The sequence below is a fragment of the Cervus elaphus genome, chromosome 11, assembly GCF_910594005.1.
Source record: "Cervus elaphus chromosome 11, mCerEla1.1, whole genome shotgun sequence".
Lineage (NCBI taxonomy): Eukaryota > Metazoa > Chordata > Mammalia > Artiodactyla > Cervidae > Cervus > Cervus elaphus.
Genome location: NC_057825.1, coordinates 101,482,643 through 101,501,021, shown reverse-complemented (window position 1 = coordinate 101,501,021; position 18,379 = coordinate 101,482,643). Strand labels below are relative to the sequence as shown.

Sequence of the window (18,379 nt, the reverse complement as noted above, 5' to 3'; positions counted from 1 at the left end):
ACCCCTGCATAATGAGGGTGCAGAGAGTGGCTGCATGGAGGGGGAAAGGTTCCCTGCAGCCAGGGCAGCTTCCCCAGGCCCCTAATCCAGGAGCAAGCCAGCAAATACTTACGGGGACGTCCCATAGAAAAATCGTGTACTTCATAGGGCATATCTGAGCCAGTGACTCAAATTATGGATCATCACCAAAGAAAAACAAAATATCCTGCCATCCAGTGAGATGATGTGATGCTTTTTATTTTTACTAGTAGATTGCTCCATTTATAAATCTTTGATAAAACCCTCCCCCCACCAAAGAGCAGCTGAATTCATCAATTAAAAAAAAAAGTGAAACTGATGGGGGAAGAGAGCTGGCTTTCTGTGAGTCCCTAGCTTCTCAGGCTGCAGCTCCGGAGTGGCATCAGTGGAGCCCACGCTAGGTTGCATCATAGTCTGCTAAGCCACCTGCACTCTGAGAGCGACAGGAGCCGGCTGGGGGTCCACCAGCTGGAATCTCAGAAAGCGTGGTCTCTAAAACTACCCAGCTCTGCAGATTCACCTGGGGTCAAGGGGGCTTCTTGACTGATAGCTCCCTTAGGCACCAACCCAAGTTCAAAAAGGAAAAAAACACTGCCTTTTCACCTTGATTGATTTTAGCTCTGGAGAGTTTTCGCTGGTCCTTTCAAAGTGATAGAAACTCCCCGGAATTATTTTAGGAAAAGTAAAAGACAGCAGAACGAAGCTGGAAGCCAGGCTTCGTCAGAGGCTGGGGCTCCAGCGTGCGTGACAGACGCCCAGCTTCCCTCCCCGCAACCGAGGTCACGGTTAGGCGGTGCCGGCATCTCCCCACGGTCTGGAACACTCGGACAGGACGCGTGCCTGGCAGCTAGGCGGGGCTGCAGCCGGCCCCTGTCCACCCCAGCCTGGGGGCTACCTCTTCCGCGCATCCACGGAGCAAGGGGAGGGCGTGGAACTTTACAGTCCCACCGCATAAGGGAGAAAACCAAGTCCAGTTGGCCTGAAATGAAGGACACAGCCCTGGTGCTCAGGGTCTCATCGTCCTGGTGTGTGCGAATGAGTTGTCCCCCCAGCAATATACAGAGCGCTGTTTGGGAAGAAACGTGCCTCCTCCTAGTCTTGTTGCTTCAAAGACAGAAAAACCACAGGTTCCTGACAAGGGGCATGGGCTTTATCAGCTACAGCAGGTCCTTCCTGGCCTCAGCCTGGTCGCTTCCTCTCACCATAGGCAGAGACACAGACAGAACGCCCAGCTCAGGCCCTGACACGGTGGGAGAGTGGTGTTCAATCCTCAAAAAAGCGTTCAGAAGAGTTTGCTGAGCCGTGATGCATTCTGCCTTCCTCTCTCCGGTTGGGTTGGGCACTGGGCCACCTTTGAAGTCACCTCAATCCAAAGACAAGCAAACCTAAGGAGGGCAGGGCAGTTAACACCGCACTGACTTCACAGGCTTCCCTGGTGGCTCAGTGGTAAAGAATCTGCCTGCCAACGCAGAAGATGAAGGTTCAATCCCTGGGTGAGAAAGATTCCCCGGAGAAGGAATGGCAACCCACTCCAGCATTCTGCCTGGAAAATTCCATGGACAGGGGGGCCTGGCGGGCTACAGTCCATGGGGTTGCAAAGAGTCAGCACAACTGAGCAACTAGACAACAGCAACACACTAACTTCATAGTCTGGTGCCTCCAAGAAAACACAGATCTTTGAAAAGATTGTTTCTGATCTAGATCCACTCCAGATTGCTTTAAGGTGAGAAGTTTTCTGCTGCTGGAGGTGACCTTGTGTGACCCTGGAAAACTGGCTTTGCCATGGCCCTGAGAAGAGGCAGGGAAAAAACTAAGACAGTTGCTTGAATGGACTCCTTGAATGGGGTTTGGAAAGATTTGGTTAACAATTGCCTCATCGTTTCTAAAACTCATTAGCCAAGGGTGAGAATTCCAGTTGCTCCGTGTCCTCATTAATGTTTACTATGGTCAGACTTTTTGTTCTAGTCATCCTAATGCATGACTGGTGAGATCTCTTTGTGATTTTAGATTCCCTGAAGTAGATAACAGCAACCCACTCCAGTCTTCTTGCCTGGAAAATTCCACAGAGGAGCCTGGTGGGCTACAGTCCATGGCGTTGCAAAGAGTTGGACACGACCAAGTGACTGAGCACACACACACATAGAATTTAAAGACTTTCACTCAATTAAATAAACACAACTCATTTAAAATACTGAGTTTTGTAACCCATGAGCACAGTATCTCTCTATTTATTCAGGTTCTTTTTAATTTCTCTCATCAGTATTTTATAATTTTCAATGTGTAGCTATCGTCCATCTTCTATCAGATTTGCCCTAAGTGTTTTATACTTTTTGATACTATTTTCAGAGCTATTTTTAAAATTTCAATTTTCAGTTGTTCACTGAAAGTATACATTTTTTTTGTGCATTAATCTCTTATGCCATATCTTCACTGAAGTCACCTTTTACATTCTAGAAACTTTTTGTTTCTATAGGATTTTTTACATAGATTCTCATGTCATCTGCAGATAAGGATGGCTTTACTTCTTTAGTTCCAATCTAGAACTTTTTTATTTTTATTTCTTGCCATATTGCACTGGATCAAATCTTCAGTGCAATGTGGAATAGAATCTGTGAAAGTTTCTCATCTTTGGAGGAAAATATTCCATCTTTCACCATTAATAATGATGTCATTAGCTATTAGTTTTTAGTAGATGCCCCTTATCAGATAGAGAAAGTTCCCATCTATTCTTAATTTGCTGAGAGTTTTTATCAGGAATATTAGCTGGATTATATCAAGTGACTTTTTGCATATATTGAGACGATAAATTTCTAGTGCCATCATTTAGCAACTTGAGTCAGTTCTAGAAGATTTACCTCTTTTTATATCTCTTTTCCCTTCCTGTTTATAATTGTCTTAAATATTTCTACATATATTGTGATTCTCATTAGCAGTGTTACAGTTTTTGCCTCAACTATCAACATAATTTAGAAAAATTAAGAATGAAAAGAAAGTCCATTGTAATTACCAGTATTACCAATATTTTTTATTATTGTGTTGTTTCTTCCTTACCGATGTTCCAGAAGTCTTTCTTTTATTGTTTCTTTTTTTGTCCAGGAAACTTCTTTTAGCCACTCTTATATCTGCTAGTGACAAATATTCATTTTTCATTTTTTGGAAATGTCTTAATTTCCTTTTCATTTCTAAAGGATCCTCCACTGGAAAGGATCTTTCAACTGAATACAGGAGTTTATGCTAACAGTTCTTGTCTACATACATTGTAGCGGTTCTTTTCTTTCAGCACTTGAAAGTACTCTGGCCTCAGTGGTTTCTAATGAAAATGTGCTGTCATTCAAATGTTTTCTTCCATAGGTGGTGTCACTTCTCTGTTTTATATATATGCATATACGTTATATATATAAACATCTGTGCTGTGCTTAGTCGCTCAGTCATGACCGACTCTTTGTGACCTCAGGGACTGCAGCCCGCCAGGCTCCTCTGTCCATGGGGTTCTCCAGGCAAGAATACTGGAGTGGGTTGCCATCCCTTCTTCCAGGGAAGCTTCCCAACCCAGGGACCAAACCCAGGTCTTCTGCACTGCAGGCAGATTCTTTAACTGTCTGAGCCACCAGGGAAGCCTGAGAATACTGGGGTGGGAAGCTTGCTGACCCAGGAATCAAACCAGGGTCTCTCCTGTTTCTGAAGTTTTACTCTCGTTCGCACTGACCGGGCTCCCCAGGTGGCGCTAGCGGTAAAGAGCCAGCCTCCCGTGAGACTGGATATTTCATGTCTTGTCTTCCAGGCCACTACCGTCCTTTACTTCGCTGTTAAGCTCCTCCATTTAGATGGGTGTTTTGGTTGTTGCTGTTATGATGACTGTATTTTCTGTTATAAAATTTTCATTTTGTTCTTCTACATTTTTTCTGTCTTGCTTGAGACTTCCTATCTTTAAATTTGTTTCGAGAGTATTTGTGTTTGCTCTTTGAAGCATTGTAATGGTGGTTGCTTTGAAATGTTTGTCAGATAATTTTAATATCTCTGTCATTTCGGTGTGAAAGTGAAAGCGTTAGTTGCTCAGTCGGATCTGACTCTTTGTGACCCCACGGACTGTAGCCCACCAGGCTCCTCTGTCCATGGGATCTTTCAGGCAAGAATACTGGAGTGGGTTACCATTCCCTTCTCCAGGGGATCTTCCTGACCCAGGGATTGAACCCAGGTCTCCTGCATTGCAGACAGATTCCTTACCGTCTGTGAGCATTTATCAGTTGCTTTCTTCATTCAGTTTGAGATGATCCTGGTTCTTGGTATGATGAGCAATTTTCTACTGAAAACTTGACATTTGGGGTGTTCCGTTTAGAGATTCTGTATCTTATTTTAATCTGTTTTCACTGGCTTCCTCTGACACTGTAGGCGAAGGTGTAGGAGGCAGGGTGGTGGCAGCAGTGAGCTGCCTCGTCAGTGCCAAGTGGGGGTGGGAGTCCGGGCCTCTCACTTGGCCTCTGTTGGCATCAGGGGCAGGGGTCTCCTTCTTACTGCTGGGTGGGAGGAGAAGTTCAGCTCACTGCCTCGTGCTAGGCCTCCGCTGATAGCACCCCCATGGGGAGGGGTCAGAGTGCTTCGTTGCCATTCCCCATGTGGCCTTGTTGCCCCTGAGAGGCAAGAGTATCCTGACTCACCACTGGGCCTCCCAGATGCCGCCCTCACTGGGCAGGAAGCAGGTCCTTGTTGCTGTGCGTGGGGATAAACGTCTAGGCTCGTGATGAGGTCTGCACTGACCCAGGGGAGGAGCTTGTTACACGGGGTAGGGATGAAAGTCGTAGCTCCCTGCTCAGCATTCTCAGATACCACCCTGGGATGGGCGGCAGGTAGGGTGGTTTGGGGCACCCAGTTTCAGCCTGGTCATGAGAATGGATGGGCGACTGAGCTCCCCATAGCCTTTGCTGACTGAACTTGGGTCTCCTGCATTGCAGGCAGATTCTTTACTGTCTGAGCCACCAGAGAAGCCTGATGATGTAGTTTCTATGATGTTTGGCAAAAATGGAACAGTTATTGCCTAAAACTTTTCTTTCTTATTGGGCTGTCCTTTTCCAGGCTCTTTGGCTAGAGAGAGCAGGATCTTGTGGGGACTTCTCCTGTGTCTGCTCTCTTTTGGAATATGAGTTCCTGGCTTCTTCAATGCCTCGTCTGAGATACACGAGACAAAAAGAAACCAGTGATCTCACCTCTCTGTTCCACTGGTCCCAAGGTTCCTATTAGTCTGTCTTTTCTCTATTTTCTAGAATCTGCTTAATGTTTGTTTTGTATATTATATCAGGGTATTTAGTTGTTGAGAGCAGGAGAAATGGATAAGTATGTCTGTTCCAACTTCCTGGAAGAGAAAGTCCTCATCTCACTTTTGGGATGCATTTACAAGTAAGTTGCAAAGATTCACTCTTCAATACCTCAGCCTGTGTATTATTAATTATAGTTCAGTATTCATACGAGGCACGGGTTCAATCCCTGGGTTGGAAAGATCCACTGGAGGAGAGCATGGCAACCCACTCCCGTCTTGCCTGGAGAATCGCATGGACAGAGGAGCCTGGTGGGCTACAGTCTACAGGGTTACAAAGAGTCAGACACAACTGAAGTGACTTAGCATGCATACATGCACCTTTGCTTATATCTTTGTAAGTTAAACATTGTACACACATGAAAAAGTAGAAATCTTAAGTGGACCATTTGATGACCATAGCCCACCCTCTGTCAAGACATAGAACTGATCCATTACCTGAGAAATTCCCTCATACTCCTTCTCAGTCAATCCTTGTTGTCAATCACCCCCCAGAGGCAAACACTGTTGTGTTTCTTCTAACATCCTAAATTAGTGTTATTTGTTCTAGAATGTCACATGGATAGAAGCATGCATCAGACACTCTTATGTGTCCGGCTTTCTTCTTTCAACATGATATTTTGAGATTTATCTGTGTTTTGTCCTTCATTCTGTTTTACTGTTGAGCTATATTCATTCCATCACATGAATATACCACAGCTTGTTGATCCATCCTCCTATTGATGGACACCTGAGTTGTTTCTAGGTTTTGGCTGTTATAAATCAAGCAAAGGAGAATGCTTTTAACTTGGAGCATTTTTTTTTAATTTTTTATTTAAAATTTTAATTATTTATTTTTGGCTGCCTGTGCATGGGCTTTCTCTAGTTGTGGCAAGTGGGGACTACTGTCTAGTTGCCCCCCATCTTCCAAGACCAGGGATTGAACACTGCATTGGCAGGTAGATTCCTAACCACTGGACCACCGAGGAAGACCGGGAGCATATTTTTTAATGGTCTGAATCAACCTTCATCTGAATGCAGGGTCATATTTGAAAATGTCACCTACAACTCTGACATACCAATTTTTATAGTTTTCTGAAACAATATAAAGTATCGTTCTTTCATTCGTTTCTTTGTTGAACCACTATTTAGCAAGCCTGTTCTCTGTGCCAGAAGTGATGGTAGGCCCTGGGATTAGTGAGGAGGAGGGCAGACTCAGGTCCCTGCCTGGTGAGCTGGTATTCTAGTGAGGGCAGAGGGGAGGCACAGTAAGCCAAACGAGAAACAGATACATAACATCCATTAGCAACGTGTGCTCTGAAGGAAAAACAAAGCCAGGTCCATGGGTGGAGGAGGCAGATGGGTGGCCCGGGGGTAGGTGGGTGTTATTTTTAGCTCTGGAGGTCAAGAGAGGACCTTAGAGGAAGGCAGGGAGTATAGTTGGAGAAGGTGAGGTTTGAAGACACAGGACCTTTTAAAAAATTTGTTTTATTTAAAGTATTTCTTAAATCTTTAGCCATACTGCGTGGCATGCATGATCTTAGTTCCCCGACCAGGGATGGAACCCATGCCCCCTGCAGTGGAAGTATAGAGCCTTAACTGCTAGACTGCCAGGGAAGACCAGGACTTTTTTTTTTTTAAAGTCTGTGTCTTTTAAGCACCTTCATGCCTGGGAATTCATGCACTTCAGAAAAGACTTCTCTGTCACCATTAAAGGGTGGGGAGATCCAAGGCCCCGAGGGGGCAGTGGGCCAATTATGTCACAGAGACCCTGGACAAGCCAGACTAGAGGTGCTTGCCCACTGCCTGGGCGTTGACGAGCCGACCTTCTTAGCTTCCTGAGGGTGCTTTCAGTCTCCCCAGCCTCTCTGCCCACCCCTCCCACTCCTGCAGGTGCTTCCCCAGGAAGTGTTAGCATGGAGTGAGAAAGCCACCGGCAGCCTGAGGTCTGGGGCTCTTCTGTCTGTGCGTCCTTGAGCAAACCCTCTCCTCTTGCTGGGAGGTTCAAGTCAAGTTGGTGGTGTGACACCACCCCCCACCCCCCCGCCCCGCCACCGTCCTCCTGCCCTTATCAACGTTGTCACAACACACCCTCCTGTGCACACATGGGCCGGGAGCGCTTTCTGTTTTATCTCGTTTAACTCACACACCCACCCTGTGGGTAGTTGCTCCATTCTTACCCATGGGAAATGGGAGCGGGGCATTTGCTGAGGCCAAAGCAGAATGCTAAGCTGAGTGTGTCTGATCCTAACCAGAATGCTTTGAGCTACTGCGTTTTATTGTTAACTCAGTTCTGAACAGAGGGAACTCTTGCCCTTTGGGGATATGAGTTTGCACAAGTCAGAGAGAAGGATCTGGAAAAAAGCTAAAGGGATGTTTCCAGGGGAGGGTTGGGGTGGGGTGGACCTGCGTGGGTCTGAGAGAAGCCTTGTGTGGATGTCCATGTGGAAGGTGGGGAAGAATGCGGAGTTCGATAGGAAGGAGCTGGGACTCAGAGTTGGAAAACCCTGAATTCCAACCCAGACTCCACACTAATGCCACGGATGGTGGGATTTGGGGCAAATCCTGTAAATCCTCCAACTTCCCCTTCTGCATCTGTAAAATGGATAATGGTATCTCTCTGTCTCCAACGTTGCTGGGTGGGTCTGATGAGGAGACACATGTAAAGTGTGCAGAAGGTGTCAGGCTCACAGTAAATGCCCAGTAAATGCTGGCTGGCTTGTCTAAAAAGTGGCAGCACTACAGACTCGGCAGTGTTCGACGCCGGGAAGCAGCGCAGTGAAAGCAGGGCTGGCGTCTTACCTGGGAGTGGGGGAACCCGGCAGCCCCCAGACGCTTGCAGGAGGACACCTGCAGGAACCGGGGCTTCCTGCGTCAGGGGCATGAGCGTGCTCTGGGTTATTTTCCAGCCTGAAGTTGTTGCTGTTGTTGCTTAGTCCTCAGTCATGTCCGACTCTTCGCAACCCTGCAGACTGTAACCCACCAGGCTCCTCTGTCCATGGGATTCTCCAGGCAAGAATGCTGGAGTGGGGGGTTGCCATTTCCTCCTCCAGGGGATCTTCCCGACCCAGGGATCAAACCTGTGTCTCCTTCCTTGGCAGGAGGATTCTTTCCCATTGAGCCACCAGGGAAGTCCTGTCCAACTTGGAGACGTCCTGTCCTTTCAAGTCTTCCTCCTATAGCAGCTGTAGCTCCAGCGAGGGAGGGCGCAGCAGCTTCTGTTGGCTCCCAGACACCAGCTGTGGTCTCTGGGAATGTGTTTATCCAGCCCAGAGGGAAGTGGACGAGTGAGACGGGAGCGCCAGGCTTTCCAAACCCCAGCCTGTGAGCTCTGCACCGGCGGCACGGACACCCAGCCAAAGCAGCGTCATGGCCGGTTAGGGCGCGCTGCGCGTTCACTGCATCAAGATGTATTTTGCAAACTTATTATAAACATATTACATTTCTTATCCTAATGTGGCTGTTGGCAAGCTGCCCGTGAGTTTTAGCCTCTGGGAGAAAAACAATTGCTTGAGCCGAGTGTTGGGTACTTTTACTTTCCATACGCTACTCAGGGCTCCTTGGAGTCCCTACTCTAACACACACACACACACACACACACACACACACACACACACACACACGCTGCCCTTCATATAGATGTGCGATCGTGGGCCATTGGCCCCCATCTGCTGCTGAGATGTTCTTCCACCACATGTGTATCTGGGGATCCAGGACCTGCTAATATTTTGTGGCAATTTTTTTTCTTCAGGAAAAGTCCTGAAAACTGTACATGTTCATATTGAACAAACTCACTGACTTCCACTTCCAAGCTCTTCTGCCGCCTCAGTTAAATACCTGAATAGTCCACTTTGTTGATTAGTGTTCAACATGCCTTTTATAAGGAGAGGGTGAGGCCAGGGAAGGAAGGTTATTTGTCCAAGGTCCCCAGCCGTTCATCTCAAGGATTCTCCAGCCGGTTCCCCCATAAACCATGACACCGTTGTGAGGAGACCCTTTCAGCCACCACGACCATCTCCTTGAGGCCGCAGTCCAGAGCCCAGAGCTGATCACGATTAACTGCTGGGGATGTGAGACCCAGCCGGCCAGACATGCGGCAGGGAGCCCTGGGCAGTGGGGCCCCTTGCTCCTTCCTATCAGCCTGTGTGCAGGTGATTTCAAGAGAGAAACGCAGTGTGGGTTTGCACCAAACTCCCTGCTGCCTGCTCCACGCCCCTGGGGCTCCCCTCCCCTCCCTCCAAGTCTGCAGTCCCCCCTCTTCCCCTCCCCACCCCGCCTCTGCCTCCTCTCTCTGTCTCCCTCTCCTTCCTCTCTTCCTCCCTTACCTTGTCCTAACCAGGAATGCCAGCAGCTGCCCCTGCTCAGCGTGGCCCTACATTCCTCCTGAGCCAGAAAAGTGGGCACAGAATGGGTGCCCAGGCTGGGCCTCCGAGGGGCCCCACTTCAAAGGCACAGGAAAGAAGTCTGTTTCCCTGTCCACTGACAGGTCGGCTGATGTCTCGCCAGGCAGAGCCTCTGCCTGGGGAAACAGCCCTGTTGGCCACGCTGGGCACCTGGATGTTTGACCTTGCACGGCAGGTGGCCGGTCTCTCGAGGCCTTTCCTCGTGTAAAACGGCTGATGAACCAGAAGGTGATTCTAGTCCCCTTCCGACCATGGAGCAGACCTGTGCAGCTGCCTGGTGCCTGCGTGGACACAGTGCACACATGTGCACACTCAGCCCGTGTGCAAGGACTCACACACATGCACATGCTCCCAGACGCACGCACACACACACTGGGTCATCCACAGAGGGGTGGCTTCACGCCTCTTACTCAGCACTTCCTCAGCTCATCTGAAAGCAGAAAGACAAATACATGATATCGCTTATATGTGGAATCTAAACAAAAAAAAGATACAGATGAACTTAAGAAAGAGAAGTAGACCCACAGACATGTAGAAAACAAATTTATGGTTACCAAAGCAGAAAGGCGGGGGCGGGATAAACTGGGAGGCTGGATTAACAGATACACACGACCCACCACACATAAAACACAGCCAGCAAGGACCTACTGTAAGCACAGGGAGCAGAGTACTGAACATTTTGTAACAACCTGTGTGGGAAAAAACCTGAAGAAGGCTGTGTGTGTGTGACCGAATCACTGGGCTATACACCCGAAGCTAATACAGCGTTGTAAATACAATCCAAAAAAGCCACATGCGCTACAAAAGCTATAACATAACATATAACCTAGTTATATAATTTAAATACACACAATGATATATATGCTATATAATATAATCTATATATAATAATGTAATCTAAATATATATAATCTATATATAATCTAATTATATAATATATAATCTAAAAAAGCCATATAATCTATAAAAACTACAATCTAAAAAAAGATACAATCAAAAATTCTTTTCCTGCTGAAAATAGATAAGTGAATGAGTAACAAACAACAGCCTCTGTCTCAGGCTATTTGTATGTTTTAAGAACTAACCAGTCTCCCAGGATCTCTGGTGGAGCCACCTGACAGCCGGCCTTAGTGGGGCCTGAGGGAAGCCCTAAACAGATGCCAGCGCTTCCAGAGGGGTCCAGACAGCCTTCAACGTCTGCACGCATCTGTGGGCGGTCTGCCAGGCCTGGAGGGCTGCAAGGACACCCGCCCTTCGCGGCATTGCAGCCCCGCCAGCCTCTCGGCGGATGGACTCCGGGTCCCCATCCCAGGAGCCAAGAAGCCGACTGCCAAGCCGGGCTCACTGGGGACTTGGCAGCAAGCCGCCACCCACAGCTGCGGGGATTCAGAAGACAGCAGACCCGAGCCTGGTGACACGCGACAAAGCCCAGAGCCACAGCGCAGCCCTGCCCCTGAAGAAGCTGTGGGGCCCTCCGTGGGCTCACTCCCGCTCAGGGTGCAGCGTCAGTGAGACTTTGCTTCTGCTTGGGGTGCACTGAGAAGAGCGGGTTGAAGGGCTTCGTTTGAAACCTGCCCTGGGGAGAGGTCAAATACGGGAACGTGGAGCTGTGAATGATGCCTTTGGTCCTGAACTTGTTCCGCATCTGTGGGCCCGAAGTACCTAAGTGTTAGTTGCTCAGTCGACTCTTTGCAACCCCATGGACTGCAGCCCACCAGGCTCCTCTGTGCATGGGATTCTCCAGGCAAGAACACTGGAGTGGCTTGCCATGCCCTCCTCCAGGGGATCTTCCTGACCCAGGAATCAAACCCTGGGTCTCCTGCACTGCAGGCAGATTCTTTACCGTCTCAGCCACCAGGGAAGCCCCAGTACCTAAGAGGCACAAGCAACTGTGACATTTTAATTATTTCAGATTTAAAACATGTTCTCCTCTGCCTGCCTCCAAAATAATTTGAAAGGCTACAGAATTCACCACTACTGTGTATGAATTAATTCATAATTAGATGAAAACTTGTGAGCAGAGTACCAGCAGGCCCCACATGTGAGCAGATGGCCACAAGTAAGCATGGAGCACGCCTCCACAGAGCACACAGCCGAGGTCCCACCCACACCTTCCACACTGTCGTCTTGACAGCTGGGACACTCGGCCAAGCAGTGGTGACCCAGCCAAGAGATGGGGGGTGGCATCCACCTGGGCACTCAGCCACTCACATGCTGACTCTTGTTACTGGAGAGAAAGAAGAACAGAGATAGCTTGCCTTTTTTAAATTTTAAAAAAGAATTTTAAATCAATAACCATTGCACATGGTCCAAAATGTAAAAGATTCAAACCAACGTGTAGAGAAGACTTCATCTCAGCCTGACCCCCAGCACCCTCCTAGAGGCAAACATCATCTTCAGATTCCTTCATGTAGAGAAGACTCCATCTCAGCCTGACCCCCAGAACCCTCCTAGAGGCAACCATCTTCGTCAGATTCCTAGGGATCCTATTTTTTACATGAACTACAACTTTTATTTTGTTACATAAAGGATAGCATACTGTGGTAGTGGTTTAGGTGCTAAGTCATGTCTGACTCTCTGTGACCCCATGGACTGTAGCATACCAGGCTCCTCTGTCCATGGGATTTCCCAGACAAGAATACTGGAGTGGGTGGCCATATCCTCCTCCAGGGAGCATACTGTACTACTTTTTATATAACTAACTGCAGAATATTAGACGTTTGGGTTGTGTCCCATCTTTGGCAAATGCAGACAATGTTACCTAAATGTCCTTATAGGTGCACATGGCCTATACATGTGTAAGAATTTCTGTAGATGAATTCTCAGACGCCAAGTTCCCAGGTAAAGGGGATAAATGAACTTACAGTTTCGATATATGTTGCAAAATTATTGTCCACCAAAACTGTACTATTCTACAAATTACTAGAATGAATAAAAGTGCCTGTTTTCAAACATCTTTTTGAATATAGCATGTGATTAAAGTTAGACCATCTGAAAGATGAAAATGGTATCTTGGTGTAAATGTGGATGGCACTTCTCTTTCCATGAATGGTGCAGAGTGCTCAGGGCCACGGGTATGCCCATTCCTGTGTCTTGTCAGTTCACCTCCTTTGCCCCCTTTTTCTCTATTTTGACCCTATGATTATAGCCCACCAGGCTTTTCTGTCCATGGAAATTTCCAGGCAAGAATACCAGAGTGGGTTGCCAGGGGAAGATTCAGGGGATCTTCCCAAGCCAGGGACTGAACTCCCACCTCTTACATCTTCTGCATCGCCTGGCAGATTCTTTACCACAGAGCCACCAGGGAAGCCCTTCTCTGTTTGATTGTTGGTCATTTATTGATTTAGAAGAGCATTTATATGTTAGGGATATTTGCACTTTTTCAATTGTGTTTATCAGTTGGATGTTTGCATTGTAAGTATGTCTGTGGTAGGTTTGGCCATGCAGAGAAAACTTGATTTTTATGTAGTTATTTTCATCAAATTTTCTCTTTTTGGTTTTGTAATTCGTGTTTGTGCTCATATAAGTATTCCTCCCTCTGAAGTGAAAAATTGTTTTCTTTCAGTACTTTTATAGTTTTATGTTTTTACATGTAACTATTCGATCTGTGTGGGCTTCCCAGGTAGCTCAGTGGTAAAGAATCCACCTGCCAAGGAAGGAGATGCAGGTTTGATCCCTGGGTTGAGAAGATCTCCTGGAAAAGGAAATGGCAACCCACTCGAGTATTCTTGCCTGGAAAATCCCCTGGACAGAGAAGACTGGCAGGTCACAGTTCATGAGGTCCCCCCAAAAGTCAGACATTCTTAGCGACTGAACAACAGCATTTGATCTGTGTAGCTTTTAGTTGGATATGTAATTATTGTGTGGATTCACGTTGTACTGAACGCTAGATCATGTGCCCAACACACAGCAAGGTCAACCGAAAATGTCAGAATTTCGAGCACAGAAGGGTTCATAGCAGGGCCAGGCAAAGAAATCGGCTGGCTCATGTCCAAAAAGCCCAACCCCCCTGCAGGGTTTCAGCAAAGAACTTCTAAAGGCCAGATGAGGGCAGGGCGTGGTAGGTTATTGCCAACCTCTTGGTATAGGTATAGGAATCCTTTGTTCTTGCAACTGTCCTTGTAGGTCAGGTCATGATGTTCCTATAAACCTCAACAACTCAAATGTTATTCTCTATTCTGCAACTTTTTATCTCTATGTGAGTGGAAAAGTGTTATACCCTTAAAGGTCAGAGCTTTAAGAAAGGGCTATCCTGTATATTTCAGGCTGTGGGCAACATTCTTAACTCAAAGCAAAGGCTATAGAACACAAAGGTTAAAGTAAAAGACACAGATTAAATGAGTCATATTTGTTCTCCCTTCTTACAACCTTTTTTCTCCAGGTGGCTGCTGTGTAGTTCCAATTCTATTCCTGAATCGCCCACTTTCCCCACTGGCTTTGCTTGCCTCTGGCTTTCTCTGGACTTCCCACTCGGAGGAACAGAGACGCTTGTAAGCGAGCAACAGACTCAGAAGCGCAGAGCAGGACATACCCTCAAAGGCCATCCCTTTTAATCTATGGTTTACAATTCAAAGAAGCTGCTCCTTGCTTTAGAGAAGACAACCTTCCCTGTTTGTTTGCCTCATCACGCTGTCACATTCTAGGCCTTCCTCCATCGCGCTGCCCTCACCTGGAGGCCCACCCCCTCGGTCTAACGATGAGCATTAATGCTGCTGGCCCTGTGTGCAAAGCTCAGGACTGGCCAGGCTCCGTGACATCAGCAGGAATGGGTCTTAGTCACCCGGCCACTCGGCTTTGTCTCGCTCTTAGCCTCCCTGCCCCCAAAGGTCCCAGGAATTGGCCGCCAGCAGTCCAGCCCACCGCCTGATGTGGGCTTAGCAGCCCAGGTAGCAGATGTTGAGGAATGTCAGTGACGGAACCAGCTGCCCACCCTGGACTGATCACTGGGACTGGATCTTGGAATGTACTGGTATTGGTGCCAGGTCACATGTTCACATTTTGAATCAGGCAACCCATCTAAATAATGTGGGACTTTTTGCTTGCTAAGTTGTGTCCGACTCCTCCAAGTCCATGGACTGCAGCCCACCAGGCTCTTCTGTCCGTGGGATAAATTAAAACTGGCTGACCCAGTTGAGAGATTCCCTTCTTCCTCCTTTGACACATGAACGTGAAAGCAGGAGCTCCTGCAGCTGTCTTGTGACCTTGAGGGCAGAAACCGGTCCTATGATGGTGGAGCAGAAGGACAAGAAGAAACAGGCCCTTCTGTGGGTATACCTAACTAGGGGCCCAGACATTTTCATTTATTTATTTTAAATTGAAATATAGTTGATTTACAATGATTCAGATGTACAGCAAAGTGATTCAGCTATCTTTTCCAGATGCTTTTCCATTGCAGGCTATTACAAGGTATTGAATATAGTTCCCTGCCCTATATAGTAGGCCCTTATTGCTTATCTATTTTACATATAGTCGTGTATATCTGTTAATCCCAAGTTCCTAATTTATCCCTTCTCCCTTCCTCTTTGGTAACCATAAATTTATTTTCTATGTCTGTAAATTTATTTCTGTTTTGTAAATAAGTTCATTTGTATTATTTTTTAGATTCTGCATATGAATGATATCAAATGATGTTTGTCTTTGACCTGCTTCACTTAGTATGACAATCTCTAGATCCATCTATGTTGCTGCAATTGGCAAAATTTCATTCTTTTTTTATGAATGATTAGTATTCCATTGTATATATGTACCATGTCTTCTTTATCCATTCATCCATTGATGGACATTTAGGTTGCTTCCATGTCTCGGCTACTGTAAATAGTATGGCTACATATATTGAAGGGCATGTATCTTTTTGAATTAGAGTTTTCTCCAGATATATGTCCAGGAATGGGATTGCTGGGTTACATGGTAACTCTATTTTTAGTTTTCTAAGGAACCTCCAGAGGCTTCCCTGGTGTCTCAGTCAGTAAAGAATCCGCCTACAATGCAAGAGACCTGTGTTTGATCTCTGGGTTGGGAAGATCTCCTGGAGAAGGAAATGGCAACCAACTCCAGTATTCTTGCCTGGAAAATCCCATGGACATCGGAGCCTGGTGGGCTGCAGTCTGTGGACTTGTAAGAGTCGGACACAACTTAGCAAGTAAACCACCAACATACTGTTTTCCATAGTGGCCACCAATTTACATTTCCAGCAACAGTAGAGGAGGGTTCTCTTTTCTTTACAACCTCACCAACATTTATTATTTGTAAACTTTTTAATGATGGCCATTCTGACTGGTGTGAAGTGGTTCGTAATTGTAGGTTTGATTTGTATTTCTCTAATAATTAGTGATGTTGAACATGTTTTCTTGTGTCTTTTGGCCATTAATACATTTTCTTTGGAGAAACCTTGGATGGAGAATGGATTGCGGGTGCCATAATTGCTTACCTCCAATATTTACCATGACCGTTGTGGTCAGTGATGTATATTCCTTGTTGATGATTAATCGACTCCCACTTGGAAACCTATGATGCAGCCTCCACTCCTGAGGTTAGATTTGATCTGTATCATTGGATTACCTTCTTCTTTTTAACCCAGTTTCTACAGATGTAATCGACTAAGGAACTGTTTGAATTTTACTCAACTGATAAAGTGACTTTTGGTCTAGTTTTATCTCTGCTACCAGATGTCACAGAGCAGCAGGGTGGAAGAAATGAATCCAACCTTCATGCCTACATGAAATAGACGATTCCTGAGAATGATGTTAGTCACTCCCTCCGGCATACCGTAGTCTGTTGATAATTACACTGACCATCCTCTTTGTCCCATAATTAATAATTTTATGGGTTTCCATCTTAAAGAGAAAAAAAATGATCAAATCCAAATCCCCAGAAGAGGTGGGTCCATGCCTGCTCTCTTGGGCCAAGATGCGACTCTTCCCCATGGGCCCAAGTATGGTTTCAAGCCCCTTAGGACTCAGAGTCCTAATCTCCCCGGGATGGCCAGTCATTGAGAGGCAAGTGACATGCTGTTCCAGAGGGCAAAACTGGGGCACAGGGCCTCCCTGGAGGCTCAGGGGCAGAGAATCCGCCTGCCAATGCAGGGGACTGGCCCGGGAAGATCCCGTATGCCGCGGAGCAGCTCAGCCCATGCTCTAGAGCTGGGGAACCGCAGCTACTGAAGCCCGAGCACCTAGAGGCTGTGATCTGCAACGAGAGGCCAGCGCAATGGGAAGCCTGCGCCCTGCAACGAGAGAGGAGCCCGGCTCTCAACCACTGGAGAAAGCCTGCGCAGGAGAGAGGAAAAGCCCAGTGCAGCTAAAGATAGACAATATAACAGAAATAAAGAAAAGCAGGGCACACCCTGGTGTGATATCCCTCTAATCGTGCAGGCAGATGTTACAGCCCCACAAGACCTTCTGTCTTCCAGACTGCACATCGTCTCCAGCTGTTTCATGTCATTCAAGGTTTCCAGCAATCTAAACTCACCAGTTGACATTGTCAGGGAACAATATGCGACATTTTGTTTCATTATAACTTTGTTTGGTTTCAATACCATCTTTGCCCTTATCACTTTTGTCTTTACTTTAAAAAAGATCACCTATAAAGCTCATTACCTAGAGATGACTACAAAAAAGAAGAAACAAAATATTAATTATTTTTTTCTGTATATATAAAGTATATATGTATTTTACTTTACAATATTGGGATCACAGTATCTCCAGCAGTTTTCATTAGGCAATAGTCTTGTTTAATATGCTTACTGTCTGTGCAATAGCTCACCTTACAAATGTATCGTGATTTATTTAGCCATACCCTGCTGGCTTGCCTCTAATTAGAAAAAAAATTCCTTGAAGTGTCACCTCTGGGTGAGAGTAATCTCAGTCAATCCTCTTGACAACCCTGTCAGACAAGAATTATGATTATTTCAGTTTATAGCTTGGAAGGCTAAGTAAACTACTTAGAGACACTCAGCCAGTGAGTGCGGAGGGGAGAACCTAATTAGCACCCTTGTATATGATGGTGCTGATTTAGTTGCTAACTCACGTCCCACTCTTTTGACCCCATGGACAGTAACCGTCCAGGCTCCTCTGTCCATTTATCTCCCAAGCAAGAACTGGAGTGGGTTGTCCTTTCCTCCTCCAGGAGATCATCTCTACCCAGGGATCAAATCCGAGTCTCCTGCGTTGCACAGGGACTCTTCACTGAACCACCAGAAAAGTCTACCCTTGTATATACTGTCATCTATTTTTGCTCTCTTGAAAGAGAAATGTTACATTACTGTTTTCATTTGCACTTATTTGGTTGTTGGCAAGTCTGAGCGTCTTTTAAGTTCTCATAGATCACTGGCATTTAGTTTCCTTTAACATCTTTGCTTTTATTTTTTTGTCAGTTTTTCTGTTAGTCCTATACTTTGCACACACATGGGCTTCTCAGGTGGCTCAGTGGTAAAGGATATGCCCGCCAGTGCAGGAGACATGGATTTGATCCCTGGAGAAGGAAATGGCAACCCACTCCAGTATTCTTGCCTGGGAAGGCCCACGGACAGAGGAGCCTGCCAAGCGCCAGTCCATGGAGTGGCACAGGGCTGGACAACACTTAGCAGCTGAGCACTCACACAGGCGTGTGTATACATACACACATACACACAGGTACCCGCTGTCTGATATGTATGTTCCCGGTTATTCTCCTG

The 18,379-nt window shown here is 46.6% G+C and overlaps 1 long non-coding RNA gene across 2 annotated transcripts in view; it reads left to right on the top strand.

Moving 5' to 3' along the window:
- Positions 1 to 18,379, top strand: part of LOC122704057 — an 85,219-nt gene that overhangs the window by 15,368 nt on the left and 51,472 nt on the right. The gene's annotated exons all lie outside the window — the stretch shown is intronic.